Consider the following 22005-nt stretch of genomic DNA (forward strand, 5'->3'; position numbering starts at 1 on the left):
TGCTGGGACAAGGTCATCTAGAGCACAGGGCGAACATGCCAAATGGTGCCCCCCCCAAAAAGTCCCCTCCCCCTAAAAAAGAAATTGTGCACCAATCTGCATGCTTACCCCCTAAGCATAACCCCCTCCCCCCATAGAAATCCATCCCTGCTGAAATCCCCTTCCCAGCACAAATCTTCCCCCCCCCCCCCCCCGCTCAAATCCTCTGATTCCCCATATGCCCCCAGAAAAAATCCCCCCAGCCCCTGAAAAAAATCCCCCTCTTAGTAGACATACCTCCAATCATCCCTGCTAGCACAAATCCTCCCCCTCCCCAAAAATAATTCCCTCCTAACATAAATCCCCTCTCATCCACCTTTTCTAGCACAAACCCCCCAAAAATTTCCACTCCTAGCACAAATCATCTTTCACCATTCCCCCTCCCAAAACAAATCTCCTAGGAGGGGTGTGCTAGACCAATTCTTATCCCCTGCCAACCCCCAGAGCACAAATCCCCTCCCCCAACCTCCTTGTGGTGCCCCCCACCCATCTGACATGATACCACAGTGCCCAGGGCAGCCGCTCTTCCTGCCCACCCCTTGTCCCCGCCCTGCTCAGATCAACTAGCTTAAAGGGGTGGTTCACCCTAAAAACTACATTTTCTTATTCCACTGCCCCCCCACATTACAATCCGATTAAGGCTCTTATTATTTTTTTCATGCTGTACATACCTTAGTACAGCATATTCACCCGTGCATCCGGGTTGCGAGTCCCGCGGGAGTGGGCGTTCCTCACATGTGTGTGATTGACATTTTGCCCAAAAACGAGCTCCCCCCGTCGTGTAAACCGCGTCACGGTTGGCGAAAGGAGCCGAACGGCGAGTCGGCGCTATACAGCGAATGCGCATCGCCGTTCGGCACCTTTCGCCAATCGTGACGCGGCTTACGCGACGGGGGGAGCTCGTTTTTGGGCAAAATGTCAATCACACACATGTGAGGAACGCCCACTCCCGCGGGACTCGCAACCCGGATGCACGGGTGAATATGTACAGCATGAAAAAAATAATAAGAGCCTTAATCGGATTGTAATGTGGGGGGGCATTGGAATAAGAAAATGTAGTTTCTCAAACTTGATAAAAAAAAAAAGGCTCAAAATCACATAAACCTTCTCAAGTACAAGTGTTAATTATTATTGTAACAATGGAATCCCAGGTAGGGAAATTGATACTAAATGAATTGCACACACATGGTGATCTCTCAGTTTTGCCTGAAAGCAGAGTCACAACATTCCTATTTAATACCAAGCGTGCGATTCAGGAAGAATAGATTGCTGAGCTCTTCTCTGATTGGCTGGTGCTAAGCCTGCCCTATTTCCAAACATAAAGCAGGCGCTTGTAACTGGCAGAACTAGATTCCTCGCAGTGACACTAACACACAGCACTGCTCAGTCATACTCTCTACAGTGTTCCCTGGGAATTCTCTTCTTCTAATGACTCCTAATGGACTACAAAGGCTGAGAGTGTTCCTGGGCTCAGTGTATAAAGGGCTCCACCATAACCGAGGACATAATCACTGACACCCACAAGGTAAGCGGATCGCATTTAGGAACTTGCTCAGGTGAGCTTTTCATAATACTACATTATGTGATAAAGCAATGGAAAATACTTACAGCCAGGATCATCATCTATTGTGTATGTGAGTGCTCGGCGTTTGACGTCTGCTTTGCGCTCAGATGTAGGGCGCAAGGATCTGAGTTGGATTTGTTGGCCATTAAAGGGTCATCCCAACCCAATAAGTCAGTTTTGGATGGGGATCGCCAGCCTTGGAACTTTAAAGCGGTGGTTCCCCTAAAAATAAAATGTTGACATCGCATTTAGCAAATAAATTACAATTAGAATCGGCTTGTTTTATTTAAAAAATACCTCCGTACGTATCGTTTCCTATATTCGGTCCCACCGCCACTTCCGGGTACGATGCAGGCGGTGGGCGTTCCTAATTGATGGACAGGCATCCGAACGACGCATCCATCGCGTCACGAGATGCCTGAAAAAAGCCGAACGTCGGTGCGCATGCGCCGTATAGAGCCGCACCGACGTTCGGCTTTTTTCGGCATCTCGTGACGCGATGGATGCGTCGTTCGGATGCCTGTCCATCAATTAGGAACGCCCACCGCCTGCATCGTACCCGGAAGTGGCGGTGGGACCGAATATAGGAAACGATACGTACGGAGGTATTTTTTAAATAAATCAAGCCGATTCTAATTGTAATTTATTTGCTAAATGCGATGTCAAAATTTTATTTTTAGGGGAACCACCGCTTTAAGGCTGCATTCACACCTAACCGCGGCGTTTTGTACCGCGATTTGCCGCGAAAAATTGTGGCGTTTTGTACCACGATTTGCCGCGACAAAACGCGTCGTTTTTTAACCCCTGTTTTCGCTGGAGGGGTGATTACACATTGTCGGCTATGCCGAACGCCGAAGCCGCCAGAAAAAAAGGGTCAGGGACTTGTTTTGAGCTTCAGGCGTACAGCGTTCCGGCGTTCGGCGTGGAGATGTGAACCATCTCCATAGGGAACAATGTTAAATCACCCCTCCAGCGTATCTTAGGCTGCAATAGCGTCGGGCTTCAGGCGTTGACATGCCTAGGTGTGAATGGAGCCTAAATTCGTATTAAACCCAAAATGTAATACAGTAAAACCTTGGTTTGAGAGTAACTTGGTTTAAAGACATTTTGACTTGATATACAAGCGATGTCTTGATATACAAGTAACGTCATGTCACAATTGAGTATAAAAGAGAAGAGAGGCGCCTCTAAGTGTAGCAATATGGTTACATTTAAAGGTGTTGTAAAGGTACATTTTTTTTCCTAAATAGCTTCCTTTACCTTAGTGCAGTCCTCCTTCACTTACCTCATCCTTCCATTTTGCTTTTAAATGTCCTTATTTCTTCTGAGAAATCCTCACTTCCTGTTCTTCTGTCTGTAACTCCACACAGTAATGCAAGGCTTTCTCCCTGGTGTGGAGTGTCGTGCTCGCCCCTCCCTTGGAATACAGGAGAGTCAGGACACACAGCTCCTTTCTCTATCTGCAACGTAGAGAGCGTCCTGACACTCCCGTAGTCCAAGGGAGGGGGCGAGCACGACAGGGAGAAAGCCTCGCATTTCTGTGTGGAGTTACAGACAGAAGAACAGGAAGTGAGGATTTCTCAGAAGAAATAAGGACATTTAAAAGCAAAATGGAAGGATGAGGTAAGTGAAGGAGGACTGCACTAAGATAAAGGAAGCTATTTAGGAAAAAAAATTACCTTTACAACCCCTTTAACCACTTCCTTACTGGGCACTTAAACCCCCTTCCTGCCCAGACCAATTTTCAGCTTTCAGCGCTGAAGCACTTTGAATGACAACTGCGCCGTCATACAACGCTGTACCCAAATGATATTTTTATCATTTTTTTCCCCACAAATAGAGCTTTCTTTTGGTGGTATATGATCATCTCTGCATTTTTTATTTTTTGCGCTATAAACAAAAGACAGAAACTTTTGAAAAAAAACTATTTTTTTTTTTACCTTTTGCTATAATACCCCCCTTTTTTTTTTTTTAAACATTTTTTTTTCTCAGTTTAGGCCGATCTGTATTCTTCTACATATTTTTGGTAAAAAAAAATATCACAATAAGCGTATATTGAAAAAGTTAAGCGCCTACAAAATAGGGGATAGAATTATGAAATTTTTTTATATTTTTTTTTTTACTAGTAATGGCGGTTATCTGTGATTTTTGTCAGGACTGTGATATTATGGCGGACACATCGGACACTTTTGACACATTTTTGGGACCATTCACATTTATACAGCAAACAGTGCTATAAAAATGCACTGATTACTGTATACATGTAACTGGCAGGAAAGGGGTAAACACTAGGGGCGGTCAAGGGGTTAAATGTGTGTCCTGCTAGGTGATTCTTACTGTGGGGGGAGGGGACTGACAGGGGGAGATGACCGATGGGTGTCCCTATGTACAAGGGACACACCATCGGTCTCCTCGCCCTGACAGGACGTGGATCTGTGTTTACACACAGAGATCCTGCGTAATGAAGTTATTTAGTCCAGTCTGTCCGGGAGGATCCTATTGATGGTCATACAGCTTATCCATTCATGTGTGGAGATATCCCAGGGGATGATTCCTGTTGGACTGCTTTTGTTGGGCTAAGTCCCTTTGTTGGGGTAAGAGTCAGTGGGGTTGATTTACTAAAGGCGAATAGACTGGGCACTTTGTAAGTGCAGTTGCTCCAGAGCTTAGTAAATGAGGGAGAGCTCTGCTGACTTCCATCATCCAATCAGGTGCAAGCAAAATAAAATAAAAATTTCCTTGCGTGTGATTGGGTATTCTTTGCAAAGTTAAAGTGGTAGTAAAGTCTTTACTACCACTTTTACCTACAGGTAAGCCTATAATAAGGCTTACCTGTAGGTATAAAGAATATCTCCTAAACCTGTACGGTTTAGGAGATATTCCCCTCGCAATGCGCCGCTGATTGTAGCGGCGCATGCACAGCGGGGATCCTCGGCTAAAGGGCCGGCAGCCGCCGGACCTTGCCGGAATGAAATCTTCCGCGCGCATTCGCGGGAGTGACAACATCACCGCTCAAGCCAATCACAGCGCTGGAGCGGCGATACCCGGAAGACACGCCGAGGCAAGATGACATCTCGCTCGGCGTGGACCAGGTAAGTTCTCTACACCTCGTTTTAAGGTAAGTATTTCATAATGAGCTAGTATGCAGTGCATACTAGCTCATTATGGCTTTTGCCTTAGGTCTCGTACACACGGACGGACTGTCCGATGAAAACGGTCCGCCGGACCGTTTTCATCGGACATGTCCGCTGCCGGATTTTGGTCTGATGGTTGTACACACCATCAAACCAAAATCCCCGCGTACAGGATACGCGGTGACGTGGCCGCGCCGTCGCCGCGACGATGACGTGGCGACGAGCGCGACCCTGAAAGGTCAATGCTTCCACGCATGCATCGAATCACTTTGACGCATGCGAGGGCTTTCGGCCGAGCAGACATGTTTCAGCAGACATGTTCGGTCGTGTGTACGAGGCCTCACAGGTGTAGGAAAAAAAAAAAATTGCGGGTATACAACCGCTTTGCCTCATTTACTAAGCTCTGGAGCAACTGCACTTTGCAAGGTGCACAGTCTGTTTGCCTTTAGTAAATCATCCCCATTGTGAACCTTTCCTTTTTGGTGACGGATCCTTATCAGCACTTCCTGTGTGTGAACTATTACACTCATATGGATAATTTTCATCTATTGTTATTGGGACTTTCTATCGGTTTTTGGCGCTGCATTTGTGTTGTATGTTATTTGGATTATCTTTTTACCAGATTTGTGGCAGCTGCTTTGTCATTACTGATATTATTCACTATTTTAGTGCAGGTATTTGTGGTTTTTATTTTTTTGTAGTGACAGCATCTGATTAGATGCTGTCACTATTCGACACGCACGGTTTTCTCGGCAAGAACCAGCAACAAAACTGCTGGCAGAGCTTTCTTGCCGAGTAAACCGTGCGTGTGTACGAGGCTTTCAGGTTTCTCGTCAAGAAAACTTCCCAGAATCTCGACGAGAAAAATAGAGAACGTGTTCTTTATTTTCTCGTTGTGTTTGTCAGCAGTGTTTTCCTGCCGAGAAACCCGAGAGTGTGTATATTTACCTCTTCATGGAAACCTGCGCATTCTCAAAATGACTTTGACGCATGCGCCGTAGCTTCCAAGGCATAGGTAGGGTGAAGCAAGATGGCGGCGACGGCATCGAATGTGACGAGCGCATGCTCGTTGTAGTCAATGACGTCACCGCGGTTCTTTTGAATGGTGTGTGTGTATACTCGGCCAGCAATTCTTGCCAGGAATCTCGTCGGGAAAAACGACCTGCCGTGTGTACAGGGCTTTACTGGCAGGAGAAAAGTGCCCATTTTTTACTGGCTGCCAGTAAAAATACTGACAGTTGGCAAAACTGACCTGAAACAGTGAACCAAGATGCACAGGACAACTGGGAGTCGTATCAGTATTGGGTGCGAACAGAGCCTAAAAGTGCATGCGTAGGTAAACGCCAATAAAATAATTAAACCTCTGTTTACAAGACTTTGGCCGCGTACAACCATTAAATTGTATGGTAGGCTGTACACTTTGGGGGAGATTCAGAAAGAGATACGACGGTGTATCTCTCTGAGATCCGACGGTCGGATCTATGCGACTGATTCATAGAATCAGGTTACGCATAGATCTCCCTTAGATCCGACAGGTGTAAGTGACTTACACCGTCGGATCTTAGGCTGCAATCTCCCGCCGGACGCTAGGTGGCGCTTTGGTTTTTTACGCGACGAATATGCAAATTCCGATTTCCGCCGATTCAGAAACGAACGCCCGCCCGTCGCTTTTTTTTTACGTCGTTTGCATTCGGCTTTTTCCGGCGTATACTTACCCCTGCTATATGCGGCGTATCCAATGTTAAGTATGGCCGTCGTTCCCGCGGCGAGTTTTGAATTTTTACGTCGTTTGCGTAAGTCGGTCGCGAATACGGAATAGACGTGATTTACGTTCACGCCGAAACCAATGAATGAATGAATGAATGAATGAATGAATGAATGAATGAATGAAAAATTTATATAGCGCGGCACATGCGAACTGAATCGTCTCTGGGCGCTTGTTGATTAAGTCTCATGCCTTTCAAAAAAGCAGGGTTTTGATCTGCCTTCTGAAAGACAGGTGGTTTTGCTCCAACCGAATGCTGGTTGGTAAGGCATTCCAAAGCCTGGGGCCCTGGAAAGCAAACCTTCTTTCTCCTTTGGACTTGTATTTGGTTATAGGAACCTTGACCAGATTTTGGTCGGTGGAACGCAAAATGCGACTGCAATTGTGTAGTTTGATCTTGTCGCATAGATATCTAGGAGCCTTCCCATGGATGCACTTATGTGTCAGGCAGAGTGCTTTGAATGCAATTCTGTCCTTCACTGGCAGCCAGTGAAGGGATCTCAGTGAAGGTGAGATTGATTCCCAAGATTTTTTCCCAGTCACCAGTCTGGCGGCCGTATTCTGTACGACTTGGAGACGAGCGATTTGGTACTTTGGGAGTCCGAGGTAAAGGGCATTTGCATAGTCCAGTCTGGAATTCACGATTGTTCCCACCACGACTGCTACGTCTTCTTTAGGAATAAATGGAATCAGTCTGCGTAGTAGGCGCATCAAATGGTGCGCCCCGCTGACTACGGACCCTATTTGTGCGTCCATTGTCATGAAGGTGTCAAACGTGACTCCCAGACTTTTGACTTTGGAGCTAGGTGCGATGATTTGTCCCAGAATGGGAGATGGTGTCCAGTTTGTTGTCGGTGGTTTCTTCCGCCTGGCATCAAAGATAAAGAGTTCTGTTTTAGCATTATTGAGTTTGAGATAACTCTTAGACATCCAGTTTTCTATTGAAGAGAGACATTTCTCTAATCTTAGATGATGATCCTTTTTGTGGCAGATGCGAAAATACAACTGCGTGTCGTCTGCATAAGAGTGATAAAGTAGTTCATGGCTACTGATTATATCAAAGAGAGGACGAAGATAGATATTAAACAGCACTGGAGACAAGGGGGATCCTTGGGGGACCCCACATGTCACCGTGCGTTTTTCAGATGTGAAGGATCCCAGTTTCACTGTTTGTTTCCTAGCGACATCATTTGGAGCATGCGCACTGGGAAATTTCGCCGGCGGCGCATGCGCAGTTAAATTGGCGCGGGGACGCGCCTGATTTAAATTGTACACTCCCCCTAGCCGTGGAATTTGAATTCCGCCGGGGGAGTTACGATCCGCCGGCGCAAGTTTGGAGGTAAGTGCTTTCTGAATACTGCACTAGCCTCTCAAATTTGCGCCGGCGGATCGTAAAAATCAGATAGATTACGCGGATCTAAAGATCCGCTAATCTATCTGAATCTAGCCCCTTATGTGCGGTGCGACTCCCTGGATATAAGAAAGCAGTGGAAGATTATGCTAGCCCTAAAAAATGCAAAATCTGATTTGTTGCTTATTTCCCGTATTTATTTAGAGACAACTTTACTGAATGAGCTCCAAAAAGTTAATGAGAAAAGAAAACAAAAAGATGATAAAATTCCAGGATCAGTGTATTTCTGTGCCGGGTATGGCTTGCTGTTTTTGACAAAGTGGTACAAATCACAAAGCCTGTACTAATCAATGACAGGATGACACTGTAAACGCACATGAAGTGAATACCTGTGGTTAGGGATAAGGTGCGCCCCTGGATGTATAAAGCCCATGTCCAGGGGCACACAGCTTTCCCTAATAGCAGATAATCGCTCCATTGTATGCGAACGGTCCCAGACAGTGACATCCTGCCAATGATTTGTACAGGCTTCCTGTCCATCGCTGACCAGAACACCTACCTCTACTAGTCACATAAATCCACTGATCTGGATAAGGTATGGCCCTAATCATTTGTGTGCATGATCTGAGATATTATAGAGTGTGTACTCACATCTGTAGGGTTCAAAATGACCCAATGAAAAATAAAAAAAACATTTGCGCCTAGGATAAACTGTAAACTAACAAAACCTCTATGCAGCAGCTGTTTCAATCTGGTGACAAAGGTGAAAACCTTGTCTTAGGAAAATCCTACAAACAAAACAGCGCTAGCCTAGTGCCTAAGTGCCGGATCACAATACTGCAACTTGGGATCCGACTTGTAAAAAGTCCTCAAGTTGCCCCAAGTTGCTGGACATAAGAAATGCCCTGGAAGTAAATATACACGAATAATGTACACTACTAAGTTGCTCCGACTTCAGAAAAGGTTCCTGTACTACTTCAAGGTGACGCCTAGGCAACTTGTACCCATAGATTTCAATGGAAGTTGCCTTCAAGTCAGATCTTCATCTATATTGAAGAGACTTTACAGGAAAAAGAAAATACAGTGGCACCTCGGATTGTGAATAACACGGTTAACGAGTGTTTCGCAATACGAGCACTGTATTTAAAAAAACTTGGTTTATGAGTGTTGTCTCGCAAAACCATCAGGATTCAGGCCAAAGCAGTGTGTAGTACCGCGTTTGGCCTGAGGTGGGGGGCGCCGGAGCCGAACGGTGCCGATCGCAGCCGTCCGGAAATGCACGGAAAGGTCAGAGGACAGCTCGGCTAACCTAGGCAAACCTTGGGAACGTAGTCTTTCCGAGGTCAGCCGAGGTATCCTCGGGCCTTCCCAGAAGTTTACGAGGCTCTCCGGTTCCCCTCCCCCACCTCTGGCCACATGCAGTATTGCATGCCACTGAAGTCAATGCGGAACAAATTATTTTCGTTTCCATTGACTTCAATGGGAAAACTCGCTTTGCTATGCGAGTACATTGGATTACCAGGATTCTCCTGGAACGGATTATGCTCGTAATCCGAGGTTCCACTGTAGTTTACCCAGGTAAACCCCTCCCTCCCACAGAGCTGATTATTCTGTGATTGGCCACAGCCAAAGTCGCCTGTCCTGCAGGCAACTTTAAGTTGCGTTGTAAGTAGCTCAAAGCCATCCTGAAGTGGCGCTGAAGTCGTCTCCAAATCGCTTGGAAATTTGGGTTGCCTCTATGTGAACTGGCACTAATAGTATATAAACGTAAATGGTGAAACAATCCTCTACAAGAAATTGACATTTAACAATCCAAGCAAAATCGATTATACAATGGGTGTAAAATATGTATCCAGTGAAACAAAGTCCAACCAAAAAGGATGGCATATGTAACAAAAAGGTGAAATAAACATCAAATATGAACGAGCTACCTAGATGAGGCTTGCAGAGGATATCCCTGCTCCTCGCGGAGTTCAGTTGGATCTCGGTGGGGAGTAGACGATTTTTTGTTTGAAAACTTTACAGAATGCACAGAACTTTTCCCCCAAAGGACCTTACAATCTAATGTCTTCACCACACTTATACGTGCTATTTGTATGTTTGGATTAGGGAAACCAGAGTCCTCCGGAGGATATCCACACAAACAGAGGAAGAACATACAAATTCCATGCATAAGAAGTCTGGAGCCCCGAGCTTCAAGGTAAGAGTGCTAACCACTTAGGATCTTGTACACTGCCTGTGTGATTTACTCTACACTATTGTCTTGTTGGAAATACCCCGCTGAATATGTTCTTTTGACATATCTGCACTTTGTATGAGCTAGGGAAATTCAAAGGTTATCTAAAAGCGCAACATTTTGTTTAGTTTTTGTCAAAGTTTTTTTTTATCAATGTATGTTCCCCTGTTAGCCTGGGTTCACACCTGAGAGCTATTTCCAGAATGGCATCAATGCCCAATACCCTATGGTGCCGGTTTGCACCATGAGCTTCTTTTGGGCAGAGTTCAGCACTTTTGGTCCTAAAAACTTCAAAGGCAGAGCCTGAAAATGCCTTAAAATGTATGTGCATTTTTAGTACAATTGTCTTGTCACTTTTCCCAGTAACTAGGTTTCCATTGGCTAAAACAAAACACATGCTTAAAAAAATGCTTGAAAAAGCTCAATAATGAGCCTATTTTTAGAGGGAAAACTCTCACTTAGGCAGGCCATAGATGATGGGATTTTTTTTTCCTGCAATCACATCTCCCATCAACACCGAACTCCTCCTGTTAAAGTGATTGTAAACCCTAAAAAAATATATAAACCTTGCAAGACACAGGCATAATGAGCTAGTATTACTTACCTCAGATCGAAGCCCCCGCAGCGGTCCTCGTACCCCCCCCTCCAGCCGTGACTTCTTTCCCGGGGCTTACTTCCGGGCCAATCACGGCGCTGTAATTGGCCCGTAGCCACAATGACGTCACGGTAATGGCACGTCCAACTGAAGCGACAGCACAACGTGCCGTTGCTTCAGTGCGCATGTGCCAATGACTTTGGCACATGCAGACACAGGGGGATATCTCCTAAATATAAATACCACAAAAAAAGGTGAGCACCTCCTTATTAACAGATTTAGATACTATTCCCATGAACATATAGGTAGTAACTCCTCCAATATGGAGGTCACCGCCGTAGCCTAAACATATGCATAAGAGAAATCTAGGGTAGCTACAGCGTTAATATAGGCTTACCTGTAGCATAAAGTGTGTTGTAAGGGTTTACATCCACTTTAAAGGGGTTGTAAAGGTACAATTTGTTTCTCCTAAATAGCTTCCTTTACCTTAGTGCAGTCCTCCTTCACTTACCTCATCCTTCCATTTTGCTTTTAAATGTCCTTATTTCTCCTGAGAAATCCTCACTTCCTGTTCTTCTGTCTGTAACTACACACAGTAATGCAAGGCTTCCTCCCTGGTGTGGAGTGTCGTGCTCGCCCCCTTCCTTGGACTACTGGAGAGTCAGACAGAATAGGAAGCGATGGAATATCTTCCTGATGGGGCATTGTAAGCAAATGTTATACACTAAGTGGTACTTATGTGTAGACACTATAGGCTCAGGGCAAATTTCCAGGTATTTGTCCCTGGGCACCCACTGCCCTAAAAGGAAGCACTGCTAGGTGCACCGCTCAGCCTTAGCAGCTGTCAGGCTCTCATAGAGTTTGACTGGCCAATGGCAATAGATGGTGCACCTGCCCTAAGTGTTGTGGCCCTGTGCCCTAGGGTCAAAAGCCCAGTGTGCATAGGACCTAATTTGATGGCTAGTAAAATTATACTGTATAACATTGGTCAGGTTTTGCTCTGTCTGTCTTCATGTCCTGTTAAAGCGCACCCTCCATGGCAAACAGAAGGTCTGCTATTTTTACAGCCTCCTGCCCCCAACACAAACCACTGTAAAAAGCCATTTGTGATCAGGGCCGGGACAAGGGGTTGGCATGAGAGGTGGCTGCCCTGGGCGCAATGGTTTAGTGTAGGGATAAGGGTACCTTCCTTCCGTTAAGCCTCGTACACACGACCGAGAAACTCGACGGGCGAAACACATCGTTTTGCTCGTCGAGTTCCTTGTTAGGCTGTCGAGGATCTCGGCGAGCCAAATTTCTCCATTCCCGTCGAGGAAAAAGAAGACATGCTCTCTTTTTGGCTCGACGAGATCCTCGACAGTTTCCTCGTCGAAAAGTGTACACACGACCGGTTTCCTCAGCAAAAAAAAAAAACAGCAAGTTTCTTGCTGGTTTTTGCCGAGAAACTCGGTCGTGTGTACGAGGCCTTACAAGACTGACAGGAATAGTGATAGCAGAAGTAATTTTGACAAGCTGATGTCTGTTGAGCGTAGGATCCCCTAAGCTTGCACCTCGCGAACAGAGGAGGGGGGGCGTTTGTAAGCAAACTGTTACCCCTCACCAAAAATTCTCCCCAGCTTATGAGGTATCCAGGAGGCATGGTAGAGCTGGATGCTCAAAGTTCCACAAGAATGCATTTTAGCAATGGGCAGGTAATCATGCCTCCAGGAAGCATCAGAGGACAAGGTAAATTTTAATTTGCCTTGGAGAGTCCACTTTTACCTCACTGTCTCATTTCTTGTTCTGGTGTCACCAAAACAGAAAATAAGGGGGGGATCCCCCCAATGAGGACAGACAGCAATAAAAACCAAAGTTCTGCTTCTTACCTAATCCGCCACAAGCTAAAAAAAAGTACAGGATTGCTTTAAGATTAGAAGTTGAAGCTTAGGTTCACATTGATACGATGTCTAATCGCATGCCAAATCGGCAGCTATTGTCGGCAATGGCACCGTCCGAATCGGTGCGACGCCGACTTTGCGGTGCTGCTCCTTTTCCAAAACTAGTTTCTGTACTACTTTTGGTGACTTTGGGGTGCGCTTTGTATAGACATCTATGCAGAAACATGTACAGATGTCTCTGAAATCGATCCCGAAGCCGGACTGACATATGAAGTCGTGCGAGTTCATCTGAACTTGCATGATTTCTATCCCTCTGTTAGTGTGAACCAAGGTGAAATGTTCTCACATCTGTGGAACTCGGGACCCCAGAGAAGTGCCCCAAGATGGAATGTTTTTAGTAACGCACACTGGCCCATTACTAAATAAAGCCTGCTGATGCTTGATGCCTGTTGAAGTTTAGCAGGCAACTATCCAAAAATGCAACCCATGTCCTTGTAGAGTAAAAAAAAAGCGTCATGTACACTGTTCATTTGATGATATAAATGTCCATCTATACATGTAGCGGTACCTCCGTAGGGGCTGCAGAAAGTAGTAATTCCACCTGTCACCCTGTCCAAGCTGGCATTCACTTCCGGACACTCCAAGACAATCAACAGTCCATCACCTTTGTTTTTTTTGTTTTTTGTTATTTTATTGAGGGGTTAAACTTGGATGAGGTAGGGGAGTTATGAGATGCCCAGAATTAATAGAAGAAATCAATATAATGAACAATTGGAACCTCTATTTACATCTTCTATAGCTCCAGTCTCCTCCAGCACAACGCTAATTTGTAGACTGTTTCACTCTCTCTCTCCTGTACAATTTTTGGTTCCTGGCAAAGTTAGCACATGGCGGGCCCAACTCTAATCCAGCCAGACCCGAGAAAAAGCCATTTGCTGGCAGGGACCACGGGCCCCTCTGGTGTAGCAACCAATGGTGAAAGAAAGTATTTAAGTGCCATCTGTATTGAGTTATACTGCTGAGTCCAGTCAGTCCTGTGCAGACCCTGAGAGCCCTCCTGGCTGCATCCAACCGACTTCAATGCCAGTAATATCACAGTCTCTCCCACTGGCTCTACATCCACTCCTGGCATGCCTCTCCCAGCTCTCCCGACTGTGCCTGCCACTCACCGACACCTGGTGGATCCCTCCTGAAGACTTGCCTGCCAGTGTTCCCCGCTGTCCTCTCTTGCTCCTGTTCAGGATACCATTTGGGTTGTGTGGGGTTCCTTCACAGCTCCAAGCCCCTGGCCCAAGGTCACCCCCCTCCCCAGACTTGGGGGCTCCCCCCAAGGCCCCGACAGCCTAACACTCCATCTCTCAGTTCTTCCACCTGAACCACTCCTCCCCAGCAAGGCTTACCCTGGGTATATCAAGGAGGCCTGTCCCCTGCCAATCCTAGTTGGGGATTGGTCAGGGCTCCTCATGCCACCCCACTCCTCTTCCCCGCCTCCCTTCAAGAAACCTCTAGAAGCCAGAGGGAGGTGACAGAGAAGTGATGCTGCATGTGAGTCACCTGCTGCTATTCTAGGCCACTCCCAGCCCCACAGATCAAAACAAACAGGCCTAGCTCACAGCTAGACTTGAATGATTTACCTGTGCTCACAAAAAAAACCTACATCTAGCACCTACCTAAAGTAGAGGGTACTACATATAATTATACACTCATATAGCCGGATTCAGAAAGCACTTACGCCGACGTATCTTCTGATACGCCGCGTAAGTGCACTGATGCGCCGTCGTATCTATGCGCCTGATGCTTGAAATAAGATACGCCTGCATTTTGGCTCCATCCAACCAACGTAAGTCTCCTACACCGTCGTATCTTGGGCGCATATTTACGCTGGCCGCAAGGGGCGCTTCCATTGATTTACGTGTCAAATATGCAAATGATCGAGATACGCCGCTTCACGAACGTACTTGCACCCGTCGCTGTAATCTACGCCATTTACATAAGGCGTATTTCCGGCGTAAAGTTATTCCACCTATAGGAGGCGCATCCCATGCAAAGGTATGGACGACGGAACAGCTGTCGTCTTTTACGTCGTTTACGTAAGTCGTACGTGAATGGGGCTGGGCGTAGGTTACGTTCACGTCGTAGGCAATGAGCTGTCGTATCTTAGGGAGTATATGCGACTTGATTCTGAGCATGCGCACGTATGCGCCGTTCGTTCGGCCCTTCATTTACATGGGGTCACGGTTAATTTAAATGTAACACGCCCACTACCTTCCTACTTTGAATTAGGCGGGCTTGCGCCGGTCAATTTACGTTACGCTGACGCAACGTAGGGAGCGAGTGCTTTGTGAATACTGCTCTTGCCTCTCAGAGTTACGTCGGCGTATCGCATATGAGATGCGCTACGCCGGCACAAAGATGCGCCGAGCTACCTGAATCTGGCCCATAGTCTTTATTTTTTTATAATGATTGCATTCCAAACAACCAGATAAACATTGCGTAAAATGTTTTATTTCTTAATAATGGAGCCTCCAGATCACAGAGTGTTATATGTTTATATATGATCTAATAGAACATCATAATATCATGTAAAGTAACCTAACAACAAACATAATATAATAATAATAGAAGTCTTAGGACCAGTTCACACCAGCAGTGGTAGGATGAAAGCAGTGCGATGTGCTGATTGCGGCGGTAACATCTTGTTAGGTTTAATTGGCTGCAGCGTGGTGCAGGGCGGTGGATTGTGTTGCACTGCGCCGCACTTTGGTGGTATGAACCAGCACTTGCGGTGGGACGGCACTGGAATACTTGCAAGACCCTTATAAGCCAGAAAATGATATTAACTGCCTCTTGCAATATATGAACTGATTAGAGTGAGGTTGTTGGCTGTCGCTGTTTTCACTCCCAGCTACCGGGTGTGTCATAGCATGATGACTCTCCGTGTGACATATATTATATAATACAGTATGTAGATTGCTCCACTTGTAGAAGCGATAGTAGACTCTACGTCATGTACAGAAATAAGCATCTGTGATAATCAGGTGTTTGCATAGAAACCTGGCTCGTGTGACTTTCACATAGCTGAAACCACAGCCTTGTCCTTATCTCTTCCTCCTTTGTCCCTCTCAGTGTTTTGTGTATGTATGCTAATCTGCACTTTATGTCTATAGGGAGCAGCTCCACCTTTGTGCTTCCTTGTATAACAATTAACCCATTATGAATGCGAATGAAACAGACGATCGTTCTTTATCCATCCTATCCAAAAATAAAGAATTTTTCTAAATCAGGAGACGGCTGACAGTAGGGAGTGGAGAAAATGCTATTATAATCCAGAATGCATTTCTTTATTAAACCCCGCCTGGTCATTTTTCCAGACAGGTAAGCCTATAATAAGGTAGAAGGGACAGAACACATGGAGTGGAGAGAAAATTGCTGCTCACCCCGATAAATGCAATAGAGAAATTTTCCCAGTTGGGGTTTTTTGGCAGCTCAGGTAGACGAAAAATTATTTCAATGTAGTAAAAAATATAGGGCCATATTCCTGTAGATTTTGGGCGGGCGTCGCGTAAGCCATTTACACTCCGCCGCCCCAACCTACAGGAGCAAGTGCTGTATTCCCTAAACACTTGCTCCGTAGTTTGGGGCGGCGTAGTGTAATTGGCCCGGCGTATCTCCGCGTAACTCCAAGGGGGCGGCTTGTATTTAAATTAAGCGCGCCCCCGATTCGAATGAACTGCGCATGCGCCGGGCTTAAAATAGCCCAGTGCACATGCTCCAGTTCTCGGCGGAAAACGTCAATGACGCCGACGTGTGCGTCATTGACGTAAAGTCGTATTCAAGAACGACTTAGGGAAACGACGTACCCGACGGAAAAAGACGTTGCGGACCCGACGCCATACTTAACATGGCGTACGTGGGACTGGCGTAAGGTTACCCCTCATATAGCAGGGGTAACCTTACGCTTACGCAAACGACGTTAGCGACGGTTACGCGACGCAAATTCGTTCGGGAATCGGCGTATCAGGCTCATTTGCATAAACAAATGAGACCTGAACGTAAACGCCACCTAGCGGCCGGCTGGGTAATTACATTTAAGATCCGACAGTGTAAGTGACTTACACATGTCGGATCTTAAGCGTATCTATGCGAAAATGATTCTAAGAATCACTCGCATAGATACGCGGGCCAAAAAAGAGTGATACGATAGAGTATCCTGAGATACTCTATCGTAACTGTACTCAGAATATGGCCCATAGTATTTATTCACATATATAAAAATTCCTTTATCAAAAAAGTAGGGCAAAAAGTGGGTTGCATGATAGAAAATGAGTTGCGGCATAACAAAGAGACATGATTTACATGTATAGTATTAAACAGTACACAACATTACATTTATACGGCTGATAAAATATGTTGCAGTATAAACTGTTACTAACGCGTTTCGACCCTACTGGTCTTCTTCAGAGGTTTTTAGTGTTGTGACTGGAAGGGAACATATATAGGTTAGACATCTCATAGTCTTTAATTAAAATTTTAGGTTAAAAAAGTGTAAATACCCCTTTAAAAAACCGCCCATCATTACATTCATATGGAAAAAAACTTTAAATAAAAGGGAGAGAGGGGTGGAAAAAGGGGAACAAAGGGTACATGATAATATAACCATACAGTATGAGGGAGTGTTTTAATTTTATTATTTACCATTGGTAGAAATGTAAAACGGTCTCGATGTAGTAGCTCAATGTTGGATAGGGGTGTCCGATGGTCCCTCCAGAGCTAGTCCGATCCCTGGATATCATACACAGGCGTCCGCACCGGGGAACCCCATTTGACACAACAGGGGGTCACCCCCTAGAAAAGGAACCAGTGTGGAATGGATCGACGGGGGGGGGGGGGGGGGGGGAAGAAAAACACAGCGGAGAAAGGGAAAAAATGACCTGCAACAGAATAATGTGTATTACAATTCTGAGGCTTTGTATGTGTATACATACATGGGGGATATATATAATTAAATGGAGGTTCCAAAGGATATGGGCCCTAAGGTTGGTAAGTTCGGAAAAGTAGTTGGTAGGATATATGTGAATAAATACTATATTTTTTACTACATTGAAATCATTTTTAGTCTACCTGAGCTGCCAAAAAGCCTCTAATAAGGTTTACCTGTAGGTAGACTGAATATCTCCTAAACGTGCGCCGCTTAGGAGATATTTACTCTAAATGCAGCCAGTGACATCACTGGCACATGCACTCTGAAGATCCGGTGTTCTGTCGAGAAGTGCCCCCCATCGATTAGTGCCCGCGCATGCACAGGAAGGAGCCACGCTCCAGCTGAGTTGCCGATCAGCTGAACTGATGTAACCATGGTGCATGCGCACATCGTAGGCTATCAATTGTCACCACTGTGCCATGCCATCAAACGCAGCCACTGTGCCATGCCATCAAACGCAGCCACTGTGACATCAATTGTCATGTGCCATGCCATCAAACGCAGCCACTGTGCCATCAATTATCACCACTGTGCCATGCCATCAAACGCAGCCACTGTGCCATCAATTGTCACCACTGTGCCATGCCATCAAACGCAGCCACTGTGCCATCAATTGTCACCACTGTGCCATGCCATCAAACGCAGCCACTGTGCCATCAATTGTCACCACTGTGCCATGCCATCACACGAAGCCACTGTGCCATGCCATCAAACGCAGCCACTGTGCCATCAATTGTCACCACTGTGCCATGCCATCAAACGCAGCCACTGTGCCATCAATTGTCACCACTGTGCCATGCCATCAAATGCAGCCACTGTGCCATCAATTGTCACCACTGTGCCATGCCATCAAATGCAGTCACTATGCCATCAAACGCAGTCACTGTGCCATGCCATCAAACGCAGTCACTGTGCCATGCCATTAAACGCAGCCACTGTGCCATGCCATCAAACGCAGTCACTGTGCCATGCCATCAAACACAGCCACCGTGCCATCAATTGTCACCACTGTGCCATGCCATCAAACGCAGCCACTGTGCCCCTCAATTGTCGCCACTGTGCCAATTTTCACCACTGTGCCCTTTAATTGTCGCCACTGTGCATGTCACTGTGCCCTTTAATTGTCACCACTGTGCCCATTGTTGCCACTGTGCATGTCACTGTGCCCTTTAATTGATGCCACTGTGCCCTTTGTCGCCACTATGCCCTTTGTCACCACTGTACCAATTGATGCCACTGTGCCCTTTGTCGCCTCTGTGGCCATTGTCGCCGCTGTGCCCTGTAAAATGCACTTACCTTTCTGCTTCCACGTCCCTCGATGTCCTCTCCCACCCTCGATGACGCTTCAGCCAATCAGGTTACCGATAACCAGAATCTGTGAACCTAATTGGCTGAGACGGCCGTCAGTCTTATCCAAGGGACGCAGCCCACGTATGTTCCGAGGATAAGACATTTGGGAGCCGAGGGCTGTACTCGGAAAGGATATCAGAGCCGCTGGCTCTGATAGGCACTTCCGCACAGCCAACCAGCTGCTGTTATTCAGATAGCCAGCGCCCTATGTCCGGCCATCTGAATAGACCAGTGGCAGCTGGCCACAATAACATACATTCATGCAATCCATGAATGTATGTTATTTGCAAGAGCCAGAGGGGGCGGCGCTGCAGAACGACATTTTTAAAGTCTTAAAGGGCCCGTTTTTTTTTTTATGACTAAGGCTAGAAGCAAAAGGATTAAAAATAGTTGATGTTGATTGAGAGAGTTAGGCAGGCCATACAGGGTACAAATGTCTTTCCTACAAACAAAACAGACTGTGTTGATGTGGGAATCCCTCCTGCTGAGCCATTGTATTCTAGCCATCCCCGCCAGGAGAAGTCAGTGATTATTGCTAGCAGCTATAGCATACCTACCAACATGCACAGATTCTGCAGGACTCTCCTGCATAGACACCCGATTCCCGCATTCCCACGACAGCAGTTATATTCCTGCAAAGGAAGAATGTCGGGCGTACGCTGGCCAGACGGCACCTCTCCTTGTAATACCACCCGACCCCCCCCCCCCCCCGCTCAACAACAACTGCAGGAAGTTTAAAAAAAAAATCTGCGTCCCGCTCAACAACTTTGTTTGCAGGAAGAATGTCCCGTGGTGGAAATCTGGAAAGTTGAGAGGTATGGCTATAGCAGCCTCTAGCCACAATCACATGTAAAATCCGTCAGGCTGGTTGTGCCCTAGTTGATCAATCAAGATGGTACATTCAGCCTAACCATATATGGCTTGAGATTTAAACTGTGTATGGCCTGCCTTAAATTCTGTTTTAAAAATGTGTGTGTAAGGCCCCTTTTACACAGGGTGGAATCCGTTCAAGTGGATCTGCCTGCTGAGCGGGGGATCTCTCCACTGATCCCCGTTGAGCAGGCAGATGACAGGTCCGTGTGCACTCCGCTATGCAGAGCAAACAAGGACACAGCCTGCTGTTCTCTATGGGGTGGTCGGATGGAAAAGGACTGCCGGACGGATGTCGAACGTATAGGCGAACGTATCCCCATCTGTCTGCTTTTTAGTGGCCTGGATTGGATCAGATGCCGGCAGGGTGACAGCAGACCCATTAAGAACAATGTGTGGTCCGATTGGGTCTACCTGAAAAACGGACAGGCGGACCCAATCAATCCGCTGGTGTGAAAGGGGCCATGCTGTGACCATCAGTCCAGGGTCTGTGACATGAAATTTGGCTGTTAGCCTATGACAGTATTTATAAAAAATAACATTGAGGAACCCTTGAAATAACCTTTGGGCCTAGGGAACCCCTGCTAAAAATAGTGTATTTGCAGGTAAGGTATTTTAGTGTGATCGGTAAGGTTTAGAGGGAATAGAATATGGTGTATGTACTGTATATAATATAGAGAAATGTCCCCTTACATTGGAGATCAGTAGAAAAATGTCCCCTTACAGTGGTGCTCAATAGGGAACTCACCTTTGCCATTGGAGGCCAGCAGTAGATGAGCCCCTAAAGCCTGGTACACACGGTAGGTCTCAAAGCAGTTACAAATCAGTGGAGCTCCATAAGAGGTCATTATACTAACGATGCAATGTTAGTACAGCGATCTCCCTACAGGGCTATTGTGTTCTGACAGGGGACCCCGCCCTGAGCTAGAACACATTAGTTAGCACTCGCAGCTATTGGCTGAGAGCACTGATCGGATGCTGATTGGCTGCTGGTTTTCCAGCAAGCTTGTTTGACAAAAGTGTAGCGCCGGGTTACTTCTAAGTACCGGTGCTGACAAAATTTAGGGGGTAATCAGAGTATACAGACTTTGATTCTGATTTCAATTCTACAAAGGGTCTCTGTTTCAGCTGGGCTGTGCTGTGGGCTCATTCTGTTGTTGCCGGGGTGTTATACCACCCCGGGGCGACGGGTGGCGCCAGTGGAGTCCAGGCTGGGGTGCCTCTTGCCAGCAGCCAATCAGGAGGGAGTTTCTGTCGCGGGGCATGCTGGGAGAGGGTACTTCTGGAGCAGACGCCATTGAGGCGGGGTCTTTTCCTGATGTGGCACCCACCTTTAGGGTGACCACACATCACGGCCCCCCCGGCGAGATGGCCTACCGGGCCGGGGTGCGCGTGCCACGCGGTGTTCCTGGTTCCGGGACCATGTTGGCACGGAATATTTAAAGCTGTGGCGGGGCCCCAGTATTCGACTGGGTCCCCAGTTCTAAGAAGATCCCAAGCAAGATAGCTGTTCGGTGGGGAGTCCGCCTGAGGAGAGCCAAGAGAGGCTGGCGATCCAACAGGGCCTAGACAATCCATCGGGATCAAGGTAACCGGACACTGAAAGGTTGGATGCCAGCAACCTGTCAGTCGGTAACCTGATTGAAAATACTACCTGAAGGCGATTCTAGCTTAAATTCTACCACGGCATATTGTCTCCATGATCTAAGTTCTAGGGAGGGTCTGTGGCAGAGATCACAGAGGTAACATGCCACCCAATCTATAACCAGCGGCTCCTTCGGGGGTGAGCACTACAAAAGCCTTCTGTGAGAATGTCTTCTGTCAAACAAGGCCCCGTACACATGGGCTGAATGGTGGCCAGTATCTACTATAATATCTACTATACTTCGGCCTAGTCAGTGTAGATGTACCCCTTAAATTTGCAGTTGGTGGATAAGTAGCCCGTTACATTAGTGGTCACAGTGTAGTAGACCCTTGCATTGGTGGTCACTGTACAAGTAATATGTAAGTGGAAAACTCTGCCCATAATATTTGTCATGGGTGTAGGTAAGAGATCAATATGCCACAGCTCAAGGAACCCCTAACGACTTCTAGAGGAACCCTGGTTGTGAACCATACAGACCACTACACCCGTGTGAGTGAGCCGTAACTAAAAAAAAAAAAAAACCCGAAAAAGAATGAGTTCAATCTTTAATGTCATGAAATGAGCTTCTCCCAGACATTTCATAGCATTATCTGAAGTT

At 46.5% G+C, this 22005-nt stretch overlaps 1 protein-coding gene across 1 annotated transcript in view; it reads left to right on the forward strand.

Annotated features, from left to right (window-relative positions):
• The first annotated feature begins 1375 nt into the window (after window positions 1-1375).
• Window positions 1376-22005, forward strand: part of STX19 (syntaxin 19) — a 33860-nt gene continuing 13230 nt past the window's right edge. Inside the window, exons 1-2 of the mRNA XM_040338727.1 lie at window positions 1376-1564; window positions 9963-10053. The gene's annotated coding sequence lies outside the window, so the exon portion shown is untranslated. The remainder of the gene's footprint in view (window positions 1565-9962; window positions 10054-22005) is intronic.

The sequence above is a fragment of the Rana temporaria genome, chromosome 2, assembly GCF_905171775.1.
Source record: "Rana temporaria chromosome 2, aRanTem1.1, whole genome shotgun sequence".
NCBI lineage: Eukaryota > Metazoa > Chordata > Amphibia > Anura > Ranidae > Rana > Rana temporaria.